The sequence below is a fragment of the Phoca vitulina genome, unplaced genomic scaffold (assembly GCF_004348235.1).
Source record: "Phoca vitulina isolate PV1807 unplaced genomic scaffold, GSC_HSeal_1.0 scaffold58, whole genome shotgun sequence".
In the NCBI taxonomy this organism is placed as follows: Eukaryota; Metazoa; Chordata; class Mammalia; order Carnivora; family Phocidae; genus Phoca; species Phoca vitulina.
The window spans coordinates 5,432,406-5,455,575 of record NW_022589761.1 but is presented as its reverse complement, the minus strand read 5'-3'; the positions used below and the strand labels follow the sequence as shown (position 1 = coordinate 5,455,575).

General features: G+C 44.8%; 1 long non-coding RNA gene across 1 annotated transcript; it reads right to left on the bottom strand.

Annotated features, from left to right (window-relative positions):
* Positions 1 to 6,312: 6,312 nt before the first annotated feature.
* On the bottom strand, positions 6,313 to 22,808 carry LOC116623333. The gene is made up of 3 exons (XR_004297705.1): positions 22,631 to 22,808; positions 7,832 to 7,987; positions 6,313 to 6,383 (listed from the first exon to the last, which is right to left on the bottom strand). It is a non-coding gene; the product is annotated as an uncharacterized LOC116623333 (long non-coding RNA).
* Positions 22,809 to 23,170: the final 362 nt, after the last annotated feature.

The window sequence follows — 23,170 nt, the reverse complement described above, 5'->3', positions numbered from 1 at the left end:
TGGATGGTGCTTCCTTGAGCAGACACTCTGCAGGGGAGAATCAACACGTTTCCTGCTTTCAAGGTGGCAACCAGGCGGCAGCATCATGATCAGGGAGCCCCGACCAAGAAGTACTATCACCAAGCACGAGGCAGGGGAACTAGAATTTCTGTCTGAGGAGTTGCTGTTTGAATCGGGTCTTAGAAGCACTTCGGGAGGTTCCTCAAAAAGTTGAAAATAGAGCTACCATATGATCCAGCAATTGCACTACTGGGTATTTACCCCAAAGATACAAAAGTAGGGACCCGAAAGGCTACGTGCACCCCGATGTTTATAGCAGCAATGTCCACAATAGCCAAACTGTGGAAAGAGCCAAGATGTCCATCGACAGATGAATGGATAAAGAAGATGTGGTATATATATACAATGGAATATTATGCAGCCATCAAAAGGAATAAGATCTTGCCATTTGCAACGACGTGGATGGAACTGGAGGGTATTATGCTGAGTGAAATAAGTCAAACAGAGAAAGACATGTATCATATGACCTCACTGATACGAGGAATTCTTAATCTCAGGAAACAAACTGAGGGTTGCTGGAGTGGGGGGTGGGGTGGGAGGGATGGGGTGACTGGGTGATGGACACTGGGGAGAGTATGTGTTCTGGTAAGTGCTGTGAATTGTGCAAGACTGTTGAATCTCAGATCTGTACCTCTGAAACAAATAATGCAATATATGTTAAGAAAGAAAAAAAGAAGAAGAAGAATGTAGCAGGAGGGGAAGAATGAAGGGGGGGAAATCGGAGGGGGAGAAGAACCATGAGAGACGATGGACTCTGAAAAACAAACTGAGGGTTCTAGAGGGGAGGGGGTTGGGAGGATGGGTTAGCCTGGTGATGGGTATTGAGGAGGGCACATTCTGCATGGAGCACTGGGTGTTATGCACAAACAATGAATCATGGAACACTATATCTAAGACTAATGATGTAATGTATGGGGATTAACATAACAATAAAAAAATTAAAAAAAAAAAAAGAAGCACTTCGAATATGAGAACACTTCCTCAGTGTTTCACATTGGCCCCGACTTCACTATAACCCGGGGGGTCCCAGAGGTCTGGTCTTGCATCCCAGGAGAGCCCTGAGGCTGGGGCTTTGCGTCCTTGCCTGTGGCTACACCCGGGCGGTGTGCCCCCACTTCCGGCACAGCTCTGGTCCTACGCAAGGGTCTCTACAGGCGGGAATGAGCTAGACTTGCAGAGAATCTCATGCTTGGATGCACGTGAAAATCCTCAGGGGAGTCTTTAACACTCTGGCCTCAGGGTGGTTAAAATCAGACTCTGGGAGGAGGGGAGCTCTTGCATCAGGAGGTTTCACCCCCCCCACCCCCATCACCCCCAGTGATTCTAACATGCAGCCAAGAGTGAGAACCACCGAGAGGTAGCGCCCATCGAACTTGCATGTGCACACGCATTGCCTGGGGGTCTTGACAAAACGCAGATTTCGATTTCAGCAGGTCTGGTTTGGGAGCCTGAGATTCCACTTTCCTAACGAGCTCCCAAGCGACGCTGATGCTGCTGATACCTGGACCGCGGTGGCCGAGGGGAGCTGGAACTCAAGCGACAGGGCTCGTGGTTCTTGCGCCCTCTGGTGGTCAAAACCTCCCTAGCAGCCCCAGCGGAGAAGAACGGATGTTGGAAGCCTCCTCCAATAGATTGAATGTCTAGAGTATTTCTAGATTCTTCCCCAGAGCCTGGCCACTGACGTCTTCATTTCAGCGTTGCAATAACTTGCGTGCAAACCTGTCTGGACTCCTGACCTACAAAACTGCGAAGTAATAAATGGGTGTTGTTTAAGCTGGTAAATTTGTGGTAATTTGTTATGCAGCAATAGAAAAGTAATACAGGAAGTTTTATAGGCTTTACGATAATTGGCCAAGTGAGACTCTCAAGCCCACAGGCTTGGCACAGTGGCCCTGCACAATGTCTTTGATGGATCTATTCCCAGTCTCCCACTCAATGGGAGAAGAGGGAGAAAGGATTGTATTTTTTTTTTAAGATTTTATTTACTTATTTGAGAGAGAGAGAGAGGAGAGGAGGGGCAGAGGGAAAGGGAGAGGGAGAGAGAAACCCAAGCAGACTCCACACTCAGCATGGAGCCCAACGAGGGGCCCGGCATGGGGGGGCTCCATCCCATGACCCTAAGATCAGACCAGAGCCAAAACCAAGAGCCGGACACTCAACTGACTGCACCACCCAGGTGCCTGATTGTATTTCTTATTTATCAGCATTACACCTCCTGTCTTATTTCTCACGACTACACACTTCTGTTCACCTTATGAGCTCTGTTGTCACTGACATGAAAGCTCAAGGATGGCGTGGGGGCTAGTTTGCTCTCTGTGGCAGATCGTATTTTCCAAAGATGGACCTCATCCTACGTGCCCTTCTTACAAAATGATCTTCTTATGATGGAGACACTCCTCAATCAAGATGTGGGATCTACATTCCCTCCCCGAGTCCAGCAGGCCCAAGACTATGGTGGGGATGACACTAGGAGTCTTTTGAGGCTAAGTCATAAAAGGCAGTACACCCTGCCTCAGTTTCTCTCAGGATGCTCATCCCTGGAGCCCAGGCACCACGCTGTGAGGAAGCTCTAGCAGCCACATAGAAGGGCCGCCTGTAAGTGTCCTGGCCACAGCGCCCCCGCTGGGAGGAAGCATCAATTGCAGACATGTGAGTGAGCGAACCTGGAGAAGGTTCCAGCTCCGTGTCTTTAGGCCGCCCCAGCTGATGCTGAGCGCAGCCGACATGAGCCAACCCCCCTGTCCAAACTGCAGATCTGTAAGCAATACAAAGGTTGTTTTAAGCCACTAAACTTTGGCTTATTGTTATGGGGCCATAGGTAACTGGAACACTCTCAGGCTCTCCCCTGGGGACAATACTCTGAATTTGACCAGGTGTGGGGTGGTGGTGAGGAACCTCTGGTTTCAATTAATTACAGGCAAGTTACCTATTTTTCATTATTTACTATTTTTACAGGGCCATCTCATTAGAAATTAAGTTCAGTGCTTATAAACTATCAGGAAATCGGCCCTAATGTGTTTTAGAAAGACTGGCATTTTTATAACTTTTCTTCTTTGCCATTTAATTCATTGAAAAGTTTGTCTCCTTAAATAGTTCTCAAGAATAGGTATTTTCCTGCAGATTCATCCTCTCCTGCGGAAGGCCAACTTCTAAGAGGGCCTGCAATGCCCACCCCCACCTGTCGTTGGTGTAATTTCCTTCCTTGAGGGTGGACCTGACCTTGTGACTGGCTTCTAATGAACAGAACATGGCAAAGGTGATGTGATGTCGCTCCCGTGATTAGATTACAGAGACTGCGACTTCTGTCTCGCTAGCGGACTCTCTCAAGTGCCTTCTGGGCTTAAACACCTTGATGATACAGCTACCACACTGGAGAGAAGGACCCGAAGGCAGCCTCTGGCCGACAGCCAGTGAAGAACTGAAGCTCTCAGTCCGACAGCCCAGGAGAAAGGAATGAACCAGAAAGTGGCTCCTTCCTGGTTGAGCCAAGAGAGGAGACATCAGCCCTGGCTGGCATCTCCATTGCAGCCGCAGGAGGGACCCAGGGCAGGGCACCCAGCTAAGCCATGCCGGGACTCCTGACCCACAGAACCTGGGGGATAATACACATGTGTTGTTCTAGCCACTAAGTCTTGGGGTAATTTGTTACGCAGCAGTAGACAACTAACACACCACCCCTCCTCTCATTGCCTGCCTGTCATCTCTTTATCAGAATCCCCAGTCACTCTCAGCCTAAACATGTGCCCACACTGACCACACATACCAGGGCTCTTGCTCAAGCACGCGGGCCTGCGTCTAAGTGAAGGGTGTATTCAGTTCCACACTGGCCACGTGGCTTCTTTCCTGTGTGTCTCTATCTGTGGACAGGAACACCGACTCTCTTCATCACCCCTATAAATCTTCTCCCCTGGAGCCTGGTTTGGATTCAGGTAAAAGCCTCAGACACACGCTGCATCCCTGAATATTGCAAATTCATGCTCTTCCCCGCTGGGCCAGGCTGAGCTCAGACTCTGCAAAACATGTGGCTTCCTCAGGATGTACTGGCTCTTCCCGTGGCAGGAAGAAGCATTTCCTCCGAGCCAAGGGCTTACTTTCATTTGAGCTCCGGCCTCTCCTTCTCTGGCAGTGCTGGACCTCAGATCAGAAGCCACTTAATGCTCCTCAGCGTTGGCATCTGAGAAGTCTTGCCCAGTACAGTTGATTGATTGGAGCATCCAGGGGGCAGCAGGAGCAGAAGAGGATTTCTGGGCTGAGTTTCGTCGGAAGAAGAACATTTTAAGGCAGATGAATGGCAGCTGGGGCCACTTGGGTATCTCTGCCTGGCCTCTCCACACCCACATCCACCCAATATATCATGGGACAACAGAAGTTGTTTTCCCCACAAAGGTTGCCTTCAAACCCCTGACCTTTCCTTTTGTCTTCACACATTACGTTTTAAATTTGCATTCTGTAAACCAGAACCAAACACCACACACCCAGAAAAACAGACCTGTTTCCCAGGACTTTTGGGTTCACATCTTCCATGGTTTTCAGAGCCAAAGAAGATGTTTTCTAGATTCTGGGGCCAGGCATACTGAGTTACCACCCCACATTACGAAGAAAGATTTAGCAAGGCTAGTTAGGTAACCACCCTGGAGACGGCAGACAGTGCGATCAGAGCCGAGTGGCCTCTCACCCTGGGGAGAGACTGCAGACAGTCTCCTTCTTGGAGAAACATCCATGCACCTTGCTCTATGGGGACATGCTCTGAGTGAGTTTTCCTGTGAGAAATAAGAAAAATGGGAGGCACGCCCTTGTGTAAGTTCCTTCTTTTGAGTGGGGGCCTGACTTCATGTCTTGCTTCTAACCAATGGAATGTGGCAAATGTGAAGGGATGTCACTTCCATGATTAGGTTACAAAAGACTGTGACTTCTGTCTTAATAGCAGTCTCTTTCAATTCCTGGCTTGCACGCTTGGATGATGCAAGCCGCCATGTTAGAATATGTAGTACGGAGGCCCCTGAAATGCAGTAAAGCAGCATGGGCAACAGAAAATAACGGTTTCGGGAGAGGATGTACTGGCAGAACTGTGTGTTAATCTATGCATCCATTCCACAAATATTCACTGAGTACCTACTAGGTGTCAGGCCCATCTTAGAAAGTGGCGCTGCAGAGGAGGGTAGGACATAGAGAGCCATCCTCTCAAATCAGGACCCATTCCGAATGATGCAGAGGCCTCAACATAAGGCACGGGAATCCATGCAATACGTAAGTCAGCATGGAAAAGTATTTTTTAAAGATTAATCTCAGCTTTGGGGTGGTCTTTCTATGTATGATGTCAGGAACATAAGGCCATAAAAAAAACACAAATAGAATGCTAAAAATAATCGCTCTTCATATAACAAAGGGTTAATTTTCCACATATATAAAGAACTCCTCAAAATCAATAAGAAAAACAACAATCTAGTTTAAAAATGGGCAAAGACGATGATGAGATCGTTCATAGATAAGGTAAAACTAAGGTCTCTTAGACATAAAAAACCCACTCAAGCGCCCTCATCTTGAGAGAAAATGCCAATGGTCTCCTACATACGTGCACTGTTTTCCACGACAACTTATAGTTCGGAGAAGGCAGGACACCACAACCTCACCAACTGCACACCCAAGGCCAGATGACATTTTCGCTTTTGGCTCCCCCTGCTATCACTTTTAGGCTCATGACCTCTTTATTTACTGTATCATCCATTTATTTATTCATTTGGAAGATTTTTCTTGTGGCCATAGTGTGTCTTGGCATTGAGCAAGATCTGGGGTTGCGTCAACGAGTAAGCTATGTTCCTTGTGCCGAGGGAACGAATATTATGAAATATTTCTTCCTGCAAGCAGAATTCATTGAGCACCCATCATGAGCAAAACCTTTTATATCTAAGTATAGGTTTTCACAAATGCTGTAAATTACCTTCCACCTTCCCGTCACCCCTATGTTGTAGCTAGCAATCTGAAGGACGGAGAAATTGGGTGACCTGGCCATTTCACAGTTTACATGGATTCAAATCAGACCTAGGAGACTCAAAACCCCTTATTCTTCAGCATTTGCCAATACCGGATTAAACCTTGGCCTTGATTCACTCTGGACGATCCATACACGCCAGGGCTAGACCCAGGCCTGGATAGAAGCCATCCCACACAGGGAACCCAAACCAGGGCAGCCAGGGAGAATTATTCCCTAGTGTTTTCCTTTTACCCACTTTCCACCCAGCCGGCTGTCAGTACCTGCCCCTCTGGTATGCACAACTTCCTCGGGGTCCACTCCAGGCTGATTCGGGTCAAGGACTCTGCTGCTCCTGTCAATAAATTCGAGCAATATTTTTTATTCGGTGGATCCTTCAGCATCAACTTTTTCATTTGAGAATCCCACAAGAAAGGATAACAACTAATGGCATTTCTCTAGTGCTTTAGAGTTTACAAAGTGGTCTCACACACAGGATCCTAGTCAACCCACATCTGAGAAACGAGGAACCTAAAGCTTAGAGGGAAAAGTTGTGGCCTGGGGGAAAGTTAAATCCAGAATTAGAACCCAAATCTTTAGACTTTCCTGTAACAAAAAGTTACAGGTTCCCATGGAAGAAGATCTGTAAGAGAGAGAAGTTTTGGGAACGATGTCAGGAGATTGGCAAGGTGTGTGACAAGAGGGCGTGAGGGGTTCTGTAGAAAAGGGGGAATTTTTTCTACAGAAATAAGTTGGACATTTTGCGGGAGAATGAATGAAAAACTAAGTACAGAGGGAGGAAATATCAAGACACATGTGTAAAATGACGGGAGGGAGAGATGAGTTTGTAAAAGAGAGAACGAGGACACGGTTCTCAGAGATTCATCTACACTGATCAAGAAGGGGGGCCAGGAGCTCTCTATTGCCATGTCCAGAACAGAGCATAAACGTTTGGAAGTGGGTAAGATAGACCTCGGACCAATTCTGCCTTATTAACCACGTGCCATCAGGCCACTCTCTTAATCTATCACTTAAGTGTCTTTGACTATGAAACGGACGTCATTCCGAAGGTCAGCGCCGAAGATCAAGTTCTAGAACGTCCATTAAAATACTTTGTGGGCAATCAAACATGTGTGTCAGGATTCTAATCATAATTTCCCTGAAAAATCCTCCTAATTCCTTTCCAACTCATTCATGTAAACATCTCATTTAAAATCCACTGCATGGGGCGCCTGGGTGGCTCAGATGGTTAAGCGTCTGCCTTCGGCTCAGGTCATGATCCCAGGTCCTGGGATCAAACCCTGCATCGGGCTCCCTGCTCAGTGGGGAGCCTGCTTCTCCCTCTGCCTCTCTCTCTCTTTCTGTCTCTTATGAATAAATAAATAAAATCTTTAAAAAAAAAAATCCGCTGCATGGATCTTGTGGCGGTTTATTCCACTACACTAGAGTTAGCTTCCTCAGAAGCCCTTGCCCTGCATGCTTTGGGGTTAGAGTTGGCCAGGAAAGCACTTGGCATGAGATTTGGTTGGTGGAAGTGAAGCAGTTGTAGAAGGTCCGGTTCTTTTTTTTTTTTTTTAAGATTTATTTATTTATTTGGGAAAGATAGCATGTGAGTGGGGGGAGGGGCAGAGGGAGAGAGAGAGAATCCTCAAGCAGAGTCCCCACTGAGCGCGGAGCCTGATGTGGGGCTCGATCCCAGGACCCTGAGATCATGACCTAGGCCGAAATCAACAGCCTGACCCTTAACCGACTGAGCCCCGCCCCAGGCGCCCCAAGGTCTGATTCTTATAAGCAATCCCTTACCCCAGCATCCTCAGAGCGGTTCTGCTTCCCTGGCTGAATTCAGATGGATAGACAGCGCTGGTATGGTGAGTGGTTCCAGGGAACAGAATCTGAAGGATAGGAATCCGGACTGGTTCTCTGATGTGACCAGGTTCAACTGCATTCACGCCCCTGTTTCTGATGGTGGAGGAGACAATGGTTGTCTGTGGCGGGCCATGGCACACCGGTGACTAAAGTTATTATTGCCTGTTGTAGGGTAATGTCTGACGTTAAGCACTGATTGCCAAGGCCTCCATTTCAACAGACATCCACTCCAGATAAACATATTGAAATCTGCATGACATAGCTACTAGTAAAATAAGCAGGTAAGGAACTAGGCACCCCCACACCCATGAAGTTCTCCTTTCCGCAGACACTAGGTGGCCATGAAAACTGGCATTCCTTGGGGCGCCTGGGTGGCTCAGTCGGTTGAGCATCCGACTCTTGGTTCTGGCTCAAGTCATGATCTCAGGGTCGCAAGATCGAGCCCCATGTTGGGCTCCCTGCTCAGCGCAGAGTCAGCTTGAAGATTCTCTCCCTCTGTCCCTCCCCCCGTGCGCGCGCTCTCTCTCTCCCTCTAAAATAAATACATCTTTAAAAAAAAAGAACAACTGACGCTTCTTGAGTGACCCTGCCTCCAGTCTCCCATGCCCTGATTCCCACACTCATGCTTCAAATTAGCCAATATAGAGTGACCTTGTGAAACCCCAGATACCCCATCCTCAGACCCTAATAAAGGCAGAGCCCCAGGTCTGTGTTCTCTCTGTCTGTCTGTGACCTTGCTCTGTGGCCCCAGCATGCTGAGACTTGTGAGTAATTATTCTTGTTTTTCAAAATGCTCCGATGGTTTTCCCCAAAGTGCATCCTGAAATCAAAGTAAGAACAAGATCCAGGCCAGCCACAACATTGGCCCTGCTGGGGGAAATGTCTGGGGCTCCCTACAAGTAATATGGGCCTGGTGAGGGCCTCAGGTGTTCCTAGCTGAGAACATTACCTTCGACAGGCTGGGACCAACACGACACCTGCAATCAAGATACCTGTACTGAAGCGTCTCTGACGTAAGGTTCTAGATGACCAACCACATAGTTGCTGCCATAGATCATTTTAGTGAAAATTTAAAAGGTTGGTTGGTTGGTTGGTTGCTTTGAAGTACAGAAAGAAGATGAGCTCAGAGCTTCCAATTCTCAGCTCAAAGTCAAGGTAAGGGACAGAAAGCTTTTACAACTGTCCTAAAAGGATCCCTTATCTCCCTCCGTCACTGAGTTGAGATTTCTGAAAACTAAACCCAAAGTCTAATCCTGTGGATGGCTGGATTATAATACAGATCAAATCCCCAACTTTGCATGGTCTCATGTTAAGGCAAAGGCATCTCAGAGATTCAAAAATCCAGGGGTTATAAGAAAACAGCTGGTTGACTCGGGGATATGTAGGGGCTGTAGTTGAGTTGTATGAGAGGGAAGAGTAAGATACAGAATGTTGATGAATAGCGTGGTGATTCTATTTAATCCTCAGGGCCTAGAACCCTGAAGAGTGGTCCCGATGAGCAGGGGGTGGCTTGGCCAAGCTTTTGGAGAGGACAGTGAGAAGCCACGCGATGCTGGCATGTAGTTTGGGGTTCAAGTCTCGGGTACCTGTCATATGTGTGGAGCAAGAACTGATACCACCATCATTTGAGGCAGTTGTTGGTAAGAACTTGTGTATTTTGAAAGCAACAACATCAGAAACACTCCTAGCATAAAACGGACAACTTGATTACTAGTAACTTGATGGCTTTACAAACATTTTCTTCTTAAAGTTCACAGCAGCTGAGCCAGGAATCAAACCTGTGCCTAAGCCCAGACACACAGATGTGAATATCACTGCCCTTCATCTCCTGAGATGGCATTAAAACAAATTTACTTAAAGACGTACAAAAATACACTAATTAATTAAAAATTTAAATGACAAACATTAATCTTGGAACTATAATTTGCAAAGACAGGCTGAAAAAAGAGGAAACCTAAAAAGAGATATAAACCCCCAAAGAAATCTTAAAAGTAATCTCAGAGGTACTATTTCCACACCACAGACAATAAGGCATCAGGCCCAACCACCTTGACCATCAAGTTGCATGAAATGTGCTGGGGAGGGGCGCCTGGGTGGCTCAGTCGTTAAGCGTCTGCCTTCGGCTCAGGTCATGATCCCGGGGTCCTGGGATCGAGCCCCGCATCGCGCTCCCTGCTCGGCGGGAAGCCTACTTCTCCCTCTCTCACTCCCCCTGCTTGTGTTCCCTCTCCCGCTGTGTCTCTCTCTGTCAAATAAATAAAATCTTAAAAAAAAAAAAAAAAAAAGAAATGTGCTAGGGAATTATTTTTTGATTACTTGAAAGGGGATTTCTAAATTTTAATGGAAAGAATAACTGAGAAGGAAATAGTAATACTTTGAAAACAATCAATAATGAAGAGGCACTAGAAGACATGAACAGACATTTGTCCAAAGAAGCCATACAGATGGCCAACAGAGACGTGAAAAGATGCTCAACATCACTCATCATCTGGGAAATGCAAATCAAAACCACAGTGAGATGCCACCTCACACCTGTCAGAATGGCTAATATCAAAAACACAAGAAAAAACAGGTGTTGGCGAGGATGTGGAGAAAAAGGAACCCTCATGCACTGCTGGTGGGAATGCAAACGGGTGCAGTCACTCTGGAAAAAAATACGGAGGTTCCTCAAAAAGTTAAAAATAGAATTAACCATACGATCCAGGAATCCCACTACTGGGTATTTACCCATAGAATACAAAAACACTAATTTGAAAGGCTACAGGCACCCCTTTGTTTATAGCAACACTATTTACAATAGCCAGTTATGGAAGCAACCCAAGTGCCCATCACTCGATGGATGGATAAAGAAGATGTGCTATATATACCCAATGGAAGAGTATTCAGCCATAAAAAGAATGAAATCTTGGGGCCCCTGGGTGGCTCAGTCGGTTAAGCATCTGCCTTCGGCTCAGGTCATGATCCCAGGGTCCTGGGATCGAGCCCCATGTCGGCCTCCCTGCTCATCAGGGAATCTGCTTCTTCCTCTCCCTTGCACCCTCCCCTGCTCATACTCGCTCTCCCCCCACTCAAATGAATAAAACCTTAAAAAAAAAAAAAAAAAGAACCTTCTTTGTCTCTTAGACCCCATGATGCCCAACACAGCTTTTTTGGTTAAGCTCCACAACCTCTTTTAAGCTATTAGGCAGAGATTTGATTTCTAATTGTAATGTTAATATTTAACGTGACCCAAGAGACTAACCTGTGAAGTTCTAGACTCTTCCCCCATTCATTGTGTCCTCTGACAGTTTTGATAGATGACCCAGGTTTTCTTGACCTCTCAGAGCTTCCGAAGCCCTTGATAAGCCCCACATCTGGGACATGCTCATTCACATTCCTGACTCACTGTAGGCTAAAGGAATGACAGATGTAGGAAACCTCTGAGAGGCAGAGCCTTTAAAGATGCATATAGACCTATGTCTCTCCCTAAATTAACTCAATACAGTACCCTAAAAATGAGGTGATTTGTGGTCTCAGACCTATCACTCATACATTATTTGACAAAGGGCTTCTTATCTCCACATCTAGCCCCTGCTGCACATCTATTCTACCCGTAAAGAAACCTAATAGAAAGGGTTACCAATTTATCCAAGAATTGTGAGCCATAAATGAAATTGTAAAATGCATATTGTTTTTCCCAAACCCCAACACTATCTCTGCTTCTATACCCTCTGACGTGACTTCTTTCATCGTGGTTGATTTATGCTCTGCTTTCTTCAGCAGACCCCCTTTATCTAACCCCCAATTCCTATTCATCCTCACACGCGAAAGTCAACAGTGTACCTAGATCATCGTGCTCCAGGGTTTTTCCAAAGTCCCCACTTGTTTTGTGTGAATGTTAAGTGTAAATCTGAAGATTCTGGGCTTCTCTTATAATTCAGTGCTCAGTCAATATGTGGAGGACCTTCTTTGTTCTACTGGGTTCAGTAACTCACGGTTAGACAGTTACTAGAAGCTCTGGCTTGTGTTAACCTTAAAAATAAAACTGTCAATGATTTTACCAGCAAAATGGGTTTATTCAGGAATAGCAGAGAATTACAATTCGGGACAGGCAAGCTACAGCAAAACAATGTGGGAATCCAGAGTACAAAGGAGAGGAAGCTCTTTTACAGAGAAAAGGGGGAAGTTGGAAGGGGCTGTTATCAACAAAAAGTCCATTGGAATAAACTAGGAGTCCAAGACTGGCTGAGTTGTGACTCTCTCATTGGCTGGGCTGTTGCTGGGCAAGGAGAAAATCTTCCTTCCCCCTCCTGGGGTAGTAAAGGAGGCTTCTTCCTGTTGGAAAATGCGAAGTATGTCTCTGCAAAGGGCTGTGAGGAGTGGTACAGCATGAGAGCTCCCCCTTCTGGCCTCCCGACTCCGTCTTAAATGACATTCCCTTTTATTCGGTTCCACTGTTCTAGCTCAAAAGCTATCTACTATCTATGCAGATATTAATTCTCCTAGTCTTAACTAAAGTGCAGGCCCTTGTGAGAATCATAAGTTCTGCTATCTGGGATGAATTCTGTTACCTGGGATGATTTTGTGTCAGGCTGAGACTCATATTCATGGGGTTCTGGACATCTGTAGTGGCATATGCTGCCTGGAATGTTCCGTCTGAGGTGAGGAGATAAGATCCATCAACAAAGAGGGTGAGGTCTGGGTCTGTAAGGGGAACCTCTAAAAGGTCAGGATGAGGAAGGGTTAAGTTTTGGTGGCAGCAATGCAATCACACGGTTATCCTCCAGTTAGGAGAAGAAGAAGAGCACAAGGTTAAGATTTCGAACAACAGGGGATGGTAATGTGAGAGGAGAGAGCAAACAAATCTCAAGAGAGGCAAGCTGAGAGGTACACACACACACACACACACACACACACACACACACAGTGTTTCAGTTAGGAGAAGGATCTGGGCATCACAGCATACATAAAATTCAGGCTATGACCCAACACAAGGTCCATTGTAACTTGAACCAATTTTGCTGTTGCCACAACTGCTCTAAAACAAGAAAAGGCTTCAGCCACACAGTCTGGAGTGAGGCTGAAATACTCAATGGGCCTTTAGCTTCCATTAAGCTTCTGAGATAAGGCACCTAAAGCGTGTCCTTCTCTCTCATGAGTGACTGGGGGAAAAGGCAAAGGATAATTTGCTTGTCTCAAGGTGGAAGCAGAGGAAAGGAAGGTCCTTAAGGATTTGAATGCCATCATGGAAAGTGAGTCCCATTGTAGGAGGTCAAGTAGTTTCCTAAATTATACCATATAAAGGGGATGCTACATTAGAAAAATTAGGAATCCACTTCCTACAATATCCAATTAATCCTAGAAAGCCCCAGAGTTGTCTTTTTGTTTCAGGCGGAGGGTAGTTAAAGATGGTCTTGATAGTCCCGAGGAAAAGGGTTTTCCCTCAGAGGAGATATCATGTTCTAAATATTGCACCTGGACAGCAAAGTTATATTTTGTCCCTTGAAACCTTACATTCCTTGTAAATGTGAAACTGAATAAAGAAAATCTCATTTAAAATGGAGTCAGGGGGTGCCTGGGTGGCTCAGTGGGTTAAGCGTCCAACTCTTGATCTCAGCTCAGGTCTTGATCTCAGGGTCGTGAGTTCAAGCCCCACACTGGGCTCCATACTAGGCATGGAGCCAATTAAAAATAATAATAAAAGTCTTTTAAAAAATAAAAAAATAAAATGGAGTCACAGGCCAGAAGGGGGAGCTCTCACGCCATACCACTCCTCACAGTCCTTTGCAGAGCCAACAGGAAGAGACGTACTTTGCATTTTCCAACAGGAAGAAGTCTCCTTTACCAGCCCAGGAGCTGGGAAGGAAGATTTTCTCCTTGCCCAGCAACAGCCCAGCCAATGAGAGACTGTTATAACTTAGCCAATGAAAAGCCACTACACTTTGGACTCTCAGTTTACTCCGATGGACTTTTTGTTGCTAACAGCCCCTCCCAAATTCCCCTTTTTCTCTATAAAAGAGCGTTCCTCTCCTTTGTTCTTTGGCCTTGCCTATGGTTTTGCTGTAGCTTGCGTGTCTTGAATTGTAATTCTCTCTTACTCTGAATAAACCCATTTTGCTGGTAAGACAATTGACATTTTTATTTTTAAGGTTAACAGTACACGACTGGTATTTATGACTGCAACTGGAACACCAATTAAATATGGGAAATGTGTGGCTGATCACTTAGAGGATTTATTATTACCAAAAGAAGTGGGCATATTTGAAATAAGTCAATCAGAGAAAGACATGTATCATATGACCTCACTGATATGAGGAATTCTTAATCTCAGGAAACAAACTGAGTGTTGCTGGAGTGGTGGGGGATGGGAGGGATGGGGTGGCTGGGTGATAGACATTGGGGAGGGTATGTGCTATGGTGAGCACTGTGAATTGTGCAAGACTGTTGAATCACAGATCTGTACCTCTGAAACAAATAATACATTATATGTTAAGAAAAAAAAAAACAGAGGAAGATAGCAGGAGGGGAAAAATGAAGGGGGGGGGAATCAGAGGGGGAGACGAACCATGAGAGAGGATGGACTCTGAAAAACAAACTGAGGGTTCTAGAGGGGAGGGGGGTGGGAGGATGGGTTAGCCTGGTGATGGGTATTAAAGAGGGCACATTCTGCATGGAGCACTGGGTGTTGTGTACAAACAATGAATCATGGAACACTACATCAAAAACTAGTGATGTAATGTATGGTGATTAACATAACAATAAAAAAATTTTTAAAAAAAGAAGTGGGCATATTTAAAATAGAAACTCATACGGGCAATAAGATCCCAAAGCAAAGGGGGAACTTGCTAAAGCTAGCAGCTCACAAACATGCCAATCCAGCAACTCATAAATCTGTCCCAATTCCACAACAACCAGACAGAATATTAAATCTACTCTGCCTTCCATTTGACCCTCAAATAGAAGAAATGAAAAGCTCTCAGCTCAAAGCCCCTAAGATTAAAAGGCCAATTGGAAACAAGCTGGATGTCTTTTGCATCCAGATAAACTTTGGAGACACCCAGATGGCCGTTTGGGCTCTCCTCAATCCCTTGCCTGAAATGTAGTCTAAGACTTTCACAAAATGGGAGAGAAAAACTAGATCAGCTAACTCCATTGGTACTCGTGGGAAAATTTTACTCTTTACCCGGAACAACGGGTATTCTTTTGCCCCATCTGCTGAAAACATAATCCTGGTAAAATTGTAATGGTGGGGCAAGGAAGAAAGCCACCTCCAGGAGAACCCTTTTCCTACTGGAAATTTTATTCAATTTCCTATATATTATGGTTATGAACATGTCCTTACCATTATGCAGGTGTTCCCTCACTGAATCAAAGCTTTCCCATATAAGAGGACCACCGCTTGCTGTTGTTAAATTTCTGTTAGAACAACTTTTCTCTATCTGGGTTGTTCCTTTTGCCCTGTCTTGATGGAGTGGACAAATGGATCATTAGATCTAAAATTGCAAAACTCTCAGAGAAACTTGGGCTTCGCTGGTCCAAGGTTTTATCTGTGGCTTTGAGGACTTTCTGCTCTCTATCTACGAGGCCACATCAATTCTTCTTCTATGGGATAATTACTGGAACATCTATGAGAATTCCACACATAGACATGGGCTATAGAAGATTCCAATTTGGTCAATTCTGACATTTTCAAATATTGTAATGGACTTACTAACTATACCCATACTTATCAACAGGTTAACACTATTTTTCCTCCTGTCTTCCCATCTACACTAGTCCACATATAGAAGTTGGAGATTTGGTTCTCTGGAGACAACACTATCAAAAGATTAACCTTGAACTTCATTGGAAGTGTTCATATATGCAAGTCCCAATTTCCATACCTGCAAACAACAGCACTGTAGATCTGATCCTTTGTCCTCACACTTTTCTTGCCATATCCTCTGTTCATATCACACTTGTGAACTCTAAGAGTGCCCAGAATTTTAAAATTAATAAAATACTTTAAGACTTTTAGATTTACAGAAAAAAAATGAACAGAGAGTACAGAGGGTTCCTATATTCCTCTCCCACCCTCATACTAATGAGGTATATAGGAATGTAAGGAATAACATCTTACATTATGTGATACATTTGCTACAATGAATGAATCAATTGCTGATACATTATTATTAAGTGAGGCCCATAGTTTATTCAAATTTCCTGAGTTCTTAACCTAATGCCCTTTCTATGCATCAGACTCCCACCCAGGATGCCGCATTGCATTCCGTTGTCATGTTTTTGTAGGCCTCTCTTGCCCATGACAGTTTCTATGATTTTCCTTGTTTCTGATGACCTTGAGAGTTTTGAGTAGTACTGGTCAGGTAGACTGTAGGATGTGCCTCTATGGGAATTTATTTCATGATTTTCTCATAATTAGACTGGGGTTATGGAACTTGGGCAAGAAGATCATAGAGCTAAAGTGTCATTCCCCCCACATCATATCAAAGGTACTGTGCTATAATAAGAAATATATTTGGTTTTTGTCTCTGGTCCCTGAACAAAACTCCTAAAACCCATGGAATTTCCTGAGTGATAGGAGTGTCTGTTATTCATAAGGAACCCCTTTTGAGTACACCTGAGTTATGCCAATGAGCTCAGGATGGGGCCACTAGATAGCCTTAGGATGGGGCTGATCACCAGAGAGATCAAGTGATTTGAGGCTGAAACTTTCAGCTCCAGCCATTGACCTCTGGGAAGGGAGTTGGGGGGCATTACAGATTAAATTCTTTTTTTTTTTTTTTAAAGATTTATTTATTTATTTATTTGAGAGAGAGAATGAGAGACAGAGAGCACGAGAGGGAAGAGGGTCAGAGGGAGAAGCAGACCCCCCACTGAGCAGGGAGCCCGATGCGGGACTCGATCCCAGGACTCCAGGATCATGACCTGAGCCAAAGGCAGTCGCTTAACCAACTGAGCCACCCAGGCGCCCTACAGATTAAATTCTATAAAAACTCTTGACGAACAAAATTTGATGAGCTTCCACTTTGGTGAATTCATCCACATGCCTGGAGGGTGGTGCACCCCAGTTTCATGGGGACAGAAGCTCCTGCATTTGGCACTCTTCCAGACCTGGCCCTATGTACCTCTCCATCTGGCTGTTCATCAGTATTCTTTATAATAGCTTTTCTAATAAACTGGTAAGGGTAGGTAAATGTTTCCCTGAGCTTTGTGAGCCATTCTAACAAGTGATCAAATCCACGGAGAAGGTTGTGGGAACCTCTGATTTAGAGTCAGTCAGCCAGCCAGTAACAGGTAACAATCTGGACTTGGAACTGGCATCCGAAGTAGGGGACAGTCTTGTGAGACTGAGCCTTTAATCTGCAGGATATGATGCTAACTTCAGGTAGAGAGAGTCAGAATTGAGTCAGATTTGTAGGACACCCAGTCAGTGTCTGCTGAGAATAGGAGAACTGCATGGTGGTCTTGAAGAGTTCAGAAATGGACCCAAATCTAGTCAACTTATCTTTGACAAATAAGCAAAAACAGTTCAATGGTGAGAGGGTAATCTTTTCAACAAGTGGTACTGGAACAACTAGACACCTACATACCAAAATAATAATAATAATAATAATAATAGTAATAATCTAGACACAGACCTTTCATCTCCACAAAAATTAACTCGAAATTGTTCACAGACCTAAATTTAAAGGACAAAACAGCAAAACTCTTAGAAGATAACATAGGTGGGGCGCCTGGGTGGCTCAGCCTTTTAAGCGTCTGCCTTCAGCTCAGGTGGTGATCCCAGGGTCCTGGGATCAAGCCCCACATCGGGCTCCCTGCTCAGCGGGAAGCCTGCTTCTCCCTCTCCCACTCCCCCTGCTTGTGTTCCCCCTCTCGCTGTGTCTCTCTAATAAATAGATAAAATCTTTAAAAAAAAAAAAGAAGAAGAAGAAGATAACATAGGAGAAAATCTGAATGACCTTGTGTTTGGCTGTGACTTTTTATATACAGCACCAAAGGACAATCCATAAAACAAAAAAATTGATTAACTGGACTTCATTAAAATTAAAAACTTCTGCTCCACGAAAGGCACTATCAATAGAGTAAAAAGACCAATCTTCAGATTGGGAGGAAATTTTTTGCAAAATGTGTATGTGATAAAGGACTGTGAGCTAAAACAAACAAAGGGCTTCTAACACGACAGAGAAAGTAAACAACCCAACAAAAACTGGGCAAAATATTGAAGAGATAACTCACCAAAGATACACAGAGGGCAAATAAGCATATGAAAAGATGCTCAGCACCAGATATCATTAGGGAAATGCAAATTAACACAACAACGTCATACCACTACAAACCTATTAGAATGCCAAAATCTGAAACATTGACAACACTAAGTGCTGCTGAGGACGCAGAGAAACAAGAACTCTCATTCACTGCTGGTAGGAATGCAAAACGGTACATTTGCTTTGGAGACAGTTTGGCAATTTCTTGCAAAACTCACCAGACTCCACACAATTCAGCAATTGCACTCCGTGGTATTTACTTAAAAGAAGAGAAAACTTATGTCCACACAAAAACTTGCATATGGATGTTTATAGCAGCTTTATTCATAATTGCCAGAAATTGGAAGTAACCAAGATGCCCTTCAGTAAGTGAATGGATATATGAAGCATTGTACATCCAGACAATGGAATATTAGGCAGTGCTAAAAAAAAATGAGCTATCAGACTATGAAAAGACTTAGAGGAAACTTAAATGTATACTACTAAGTGAAAGAAGCCAATCTGAAAAGGCTAAATGTTGTATGATTCCAACTATATGGCATTCTGGAAAAGGCAAAATTATGGAGGCAGTAAAAAGGTCGGTAGTTATGAGGAGTTTGCAGGGGCGGGAGGGATGGATAGATGAATAGATGGAACACAGGGGATTTTTTAGGGCAGTGGAAGTATTTTGTATGAAAGTATAATGATGGCTACAAGACGTAGAGGTCGCTTTTAGGCAAACAGGCTTGAGTGATGGAATGTAGAAAGGGCCCACAGAGACCCCCTGTCTGAATCCAGACAGGCCCATCAGGAGACCCATCTCAAAATATTCATAGGCCCTAACTGACCAATGGGCTACTTACAACCAAGCACAGTTACCAAAAATGGAGAATTCCATATGTTGTCATACCTCCTCATCTTCCCCCTTTAAAAACAGTCCCCACCCACTGCCTCCTGGCAGATGGCCTCTCCTCTGCTGTCCTGCCCCGGGCTCCTTGCGGTATATTCAGTAAACGTCTATCTCCTTTGTTCTGCCTCAGGTGGATTCTTTCACTGCCCATGCCACCAGCTTCCACCCAATTGTCGCTCCACATTTGGGGGCCCTCATCTCATCAGGAGAGATCCCATTTAGACACCACACAGGATATTATACATTTGTCAGAACCCACAGAAAGTTATGCAAGGAGGCCAGGTCCAAGGACCCAGAGGGGGTCCCACAGTACCAGCCAAGAGCATCCTTGGCTTCGGGCAGGATGGAAATCAAACACGAGCCCTCAGGAAGTAAGAGCAGAGTTTACTGAAGATGTAGAGAGAGCAGATAGAGCTGGAACATCTGGAAGACTCAAAAGGAAAGGAGAGAGAGTCTCATCTTTGGGGTCTGGAGTTTTGAGGATGCTGATCTGGTATATGTGTCCTCTTAGGCATCCAGGAACTGGTCTAACAAGGATGAGTGCTCAGATGTCCTCCATAAGTCACTTATACCCTGGAGCCAGGGGTCTTGGCCTCAAGGTGTCTGGAGTCAGTGACCTTGGAAAATGTACATGACAACCTCACCTGATCACCCCTTTAGATGTTAGCTATTGTGCTAGAAGACTCCAAAGAAATCACGAACTCCCTGACCCTCACAAGGACGACATATATTAAGGCATGTGTAAGGTTGGGGGTGCAGGTCCTAGCAAGAATTGAATCAGGAAAAGACAAAAAAAGCAGTTTTTTAAAAATAGGATTCCTTCAGTTTCCCTTTCTCAAAAGTACAACACAGTGAACTCTAAACTATGGATTCATTTTGTTTAATGCTGATGTGTCAATGTTAGTTTATGGATTATAACAAATGCACAGCCCTACACAGATGTTGAAGGAAGGAGGACCTGAATGCATGTGTGGGGGAAGAGGTTCATGGGGACACTGTACTTTCTGCTCAATTTTGCTGTACCTAAAGCTGCTCTAAATGTAATGTCTATTAATTCGAAAAATTTAATCCTTGACCTTACACCTGCCAGATTGCCTAAAATAAAAAAAGACAGGAAATAACAAGTGTTGACAAGGATGTGGAGAAAAAGGAACCCTTGTACACTGCTGGTAGGGATGTAAATTGGTAGAGCCACCATGGAAAACAGTATGGAGGTTCCTCAAAAAATTAATAATAGAAATACCGTATGATACAATAATTCCACTCCTGGGTATTTACCCAAAGAAAAAACAAAAACACTAATTCAAAAAGATATATGCACCCCTATGTTTATTGCAGCATTATTTACAATAGGTAACATATGGGAGCAACCTAGGAGTTCATCTATAGATGAATGGATAAGGAAGATGTGGATGGAATATTATGCAGCCATAAAAAGGATGAGCTCATGCTGTTTTTGACAACATGCACAGACCCAGACGGCATTATGCCAAGTGAAATAAGTCAGATTGAGAAAGACAAATACCATTTGATTTCACTCATATGTGGAATCTAAAAAAAAAAAAAATCCCAAATGAATAAACAAACAAAAAGCAGAATCAGACTTATAAATATAAAAATTAATTATAATTAATCCTTCAGGGGCATTTTGAGACATTAAAAATCCCTGAATGCTCATTTGAATGTTTATTTGATAGTAATTTAATGTAAAGGTTGATGTGTTTGGGTTTTGGGTTTTCTTTGCCTCACTGGTTCTTTACCCAGTCCTTTAAAAATACTTTCTACTAATATATAATCCCCAATTTTTTTTCTAGTTTGGAAAGTACATTCTTTGATTTTACTTCTTTTATTTAAGCTAAAATTTACAAGTACTTATTTTAACACATTAGTGCACAGAGTTATAAATACGTTTACCTTTCTCCTAGACAATATAGGGAACTTAGAATATTCATCACTTTGTCCCATTTTGAATACTATGATTTTATGGTATGCATGGTAATGCCATCGTTCTAACTCCACAGGAGATAATATTCACATCTTATACAGAGAATGCACAGTTACAGGAATCCACAGATACACTCCTCTCTCAGATCCTCATCCCTATCACCCCGAAGATTTCACCTGGAATCACTTTTCATTGTTCTTAAGTTATAATCATTAGAATTGCATTTTATATGGGTTAACTTTCCATTAAAATTTTCATTTGGGGCTTGAAATAATCTTATTTCAGATATCTTTTTTCTTGAGAGACACTTTTGCTATGTATAGAAATCTAGGTTGGTAGGTCCCTGAACCACAACTTATAGTGGGAGTGAGAGGTGACAAGTAATCTATTTTGTGTTCCCTGGTGGGCTGCAAGTTCAGGTGGCAGGCTGATCGAGCCTTGTCAAGGACAAGGCCTGGTAACCTCCAGCCGATGGACATCAAGCTGGGATATCTCGTGATCGGATATTTGTACCTGGATTCGGCTGCTCTGAATGCCACAGGGTAGTCAGGAGAGGGGCAAGTGTTGCTTCCTGTGACAAAGATATTCTCCTTGACCAACCTCTACTTAGGCTCTTCTGAATTCTCTTCTCAACGAGGCCCTGACTTCCAGACTTCCATGTTCCTCTCTGCATTGCAGCAAGAATCCCAAAGTCAGTTTGACCAGAACTACCCTCTGTATCTGATCACTGGTGATATCTGATCAGGTCCCTCATTCCCCAACACCCCGGGGGGGGGGGGGGGGAGCGCATCATCCTAACCTGCCTTCAGCAAGAATCCTGTTAGGTCAGTTTAGCCAGAACCCCTCCCCTAGCCCCCACCTGTTGCTTGGCTGTAAGAGTTGATCTCAATCCCTCTCTCTCACTACAACCTCCTATTGCGGTGGTCCCTATACCTAGCACAATAGGGCCTGGTATCATTCCTCAGCAAGTGTCTTGAATAATGCCTGAGAATTAGACATGAGTAATGACATAGCGTCTTATGTAATGAACTTGAAACCACGTCCGTTCCATTGTGTCCACTCAAGGACATTTAACCCTGATGTTCTCAAATGTTGAATCATGTGGCCTGTAAGAATCTGGCCCTTGCACAATAGGCCTACCTGTTGTTTATGAAACTCTCCTGCATGATGTATTTTTTCTACGTATTTTCAATAATAAAATAAAATAGCCAAATGGTAAAAAAGTGTGCTTTCACGTGAACATTATCACCATCACCTATACTGTTACTTGCTGAATTAGAGAGTCATTATTTTGACAAATATTCCACGTTACCCTGTAGAGAGGTGTCTCTGATTTGCCCTCCCACAGTGGGACTCGTGATGATGAGGAGGTTGATGTTGCTGCGGCTGGCTCTTGAGTATCCAGCAGTAAATACGTGTGGACCCTGTTACCTACCAAGAGTCCCTTTTCTCAAATTGGTATCCCTTGGAGAGCTTCTTCACACACAGAAGGCTGGGCCCCACCCGCAGAATTTCTGAGTCCCTAGGTTTGGGTTGCTGCCCAAGACCTTGCATTTTTAACAAATTTCCAGATGATGCTGATGCTGGTTTGAGAAGCACTGAATTAGAGCTACATTCAGTGTTAGTACAACAGGCCCCGCAGATTAGGTGTTTACCTTCATTTGTCAGTGTGAACCTGGGCCCTGCCGAAAGTCTGAGAGGTGCAGGACGCGCCTCCAACCACGCACGCAAAAATAGGTCTCCCGTGAGAGACCCCTCACGGCGACTGGGACTTGCCCGGTTCAGATGAAAAGCTCCCGAGCCCCCGACACCAAGAACCAACGGGAACCTCCGAGAAGCAGGAAAACGGCGCGCGCACCGCTCCTCTGCACCGCCCCTTCACACTGACTCCTCCCCCGTCACCCCGCCCCCTCGCACCGCCTCACCCCGCCCCCTGCGCGACTTCCCAAGCACCGCCCCCAGCACCGCCCACCAGCGCCGTCCCCACACGGCCGCGACCAGCACTTCCCCAGCGCCGCCCCCTCGTACCGTCCCCAGCACCGCCACCTCTACACCACCACCCGGCACCGCACCCCCGGCACCACCTCCCAGCATCGCCCCTCGCACCGTCCCCCCCGCCGCACAACAATCCAGCACCGCCCCCTCGCACCGCCCTCCCAGAACCACCTCCCAGCACCGCCCCCCGCACCACCACC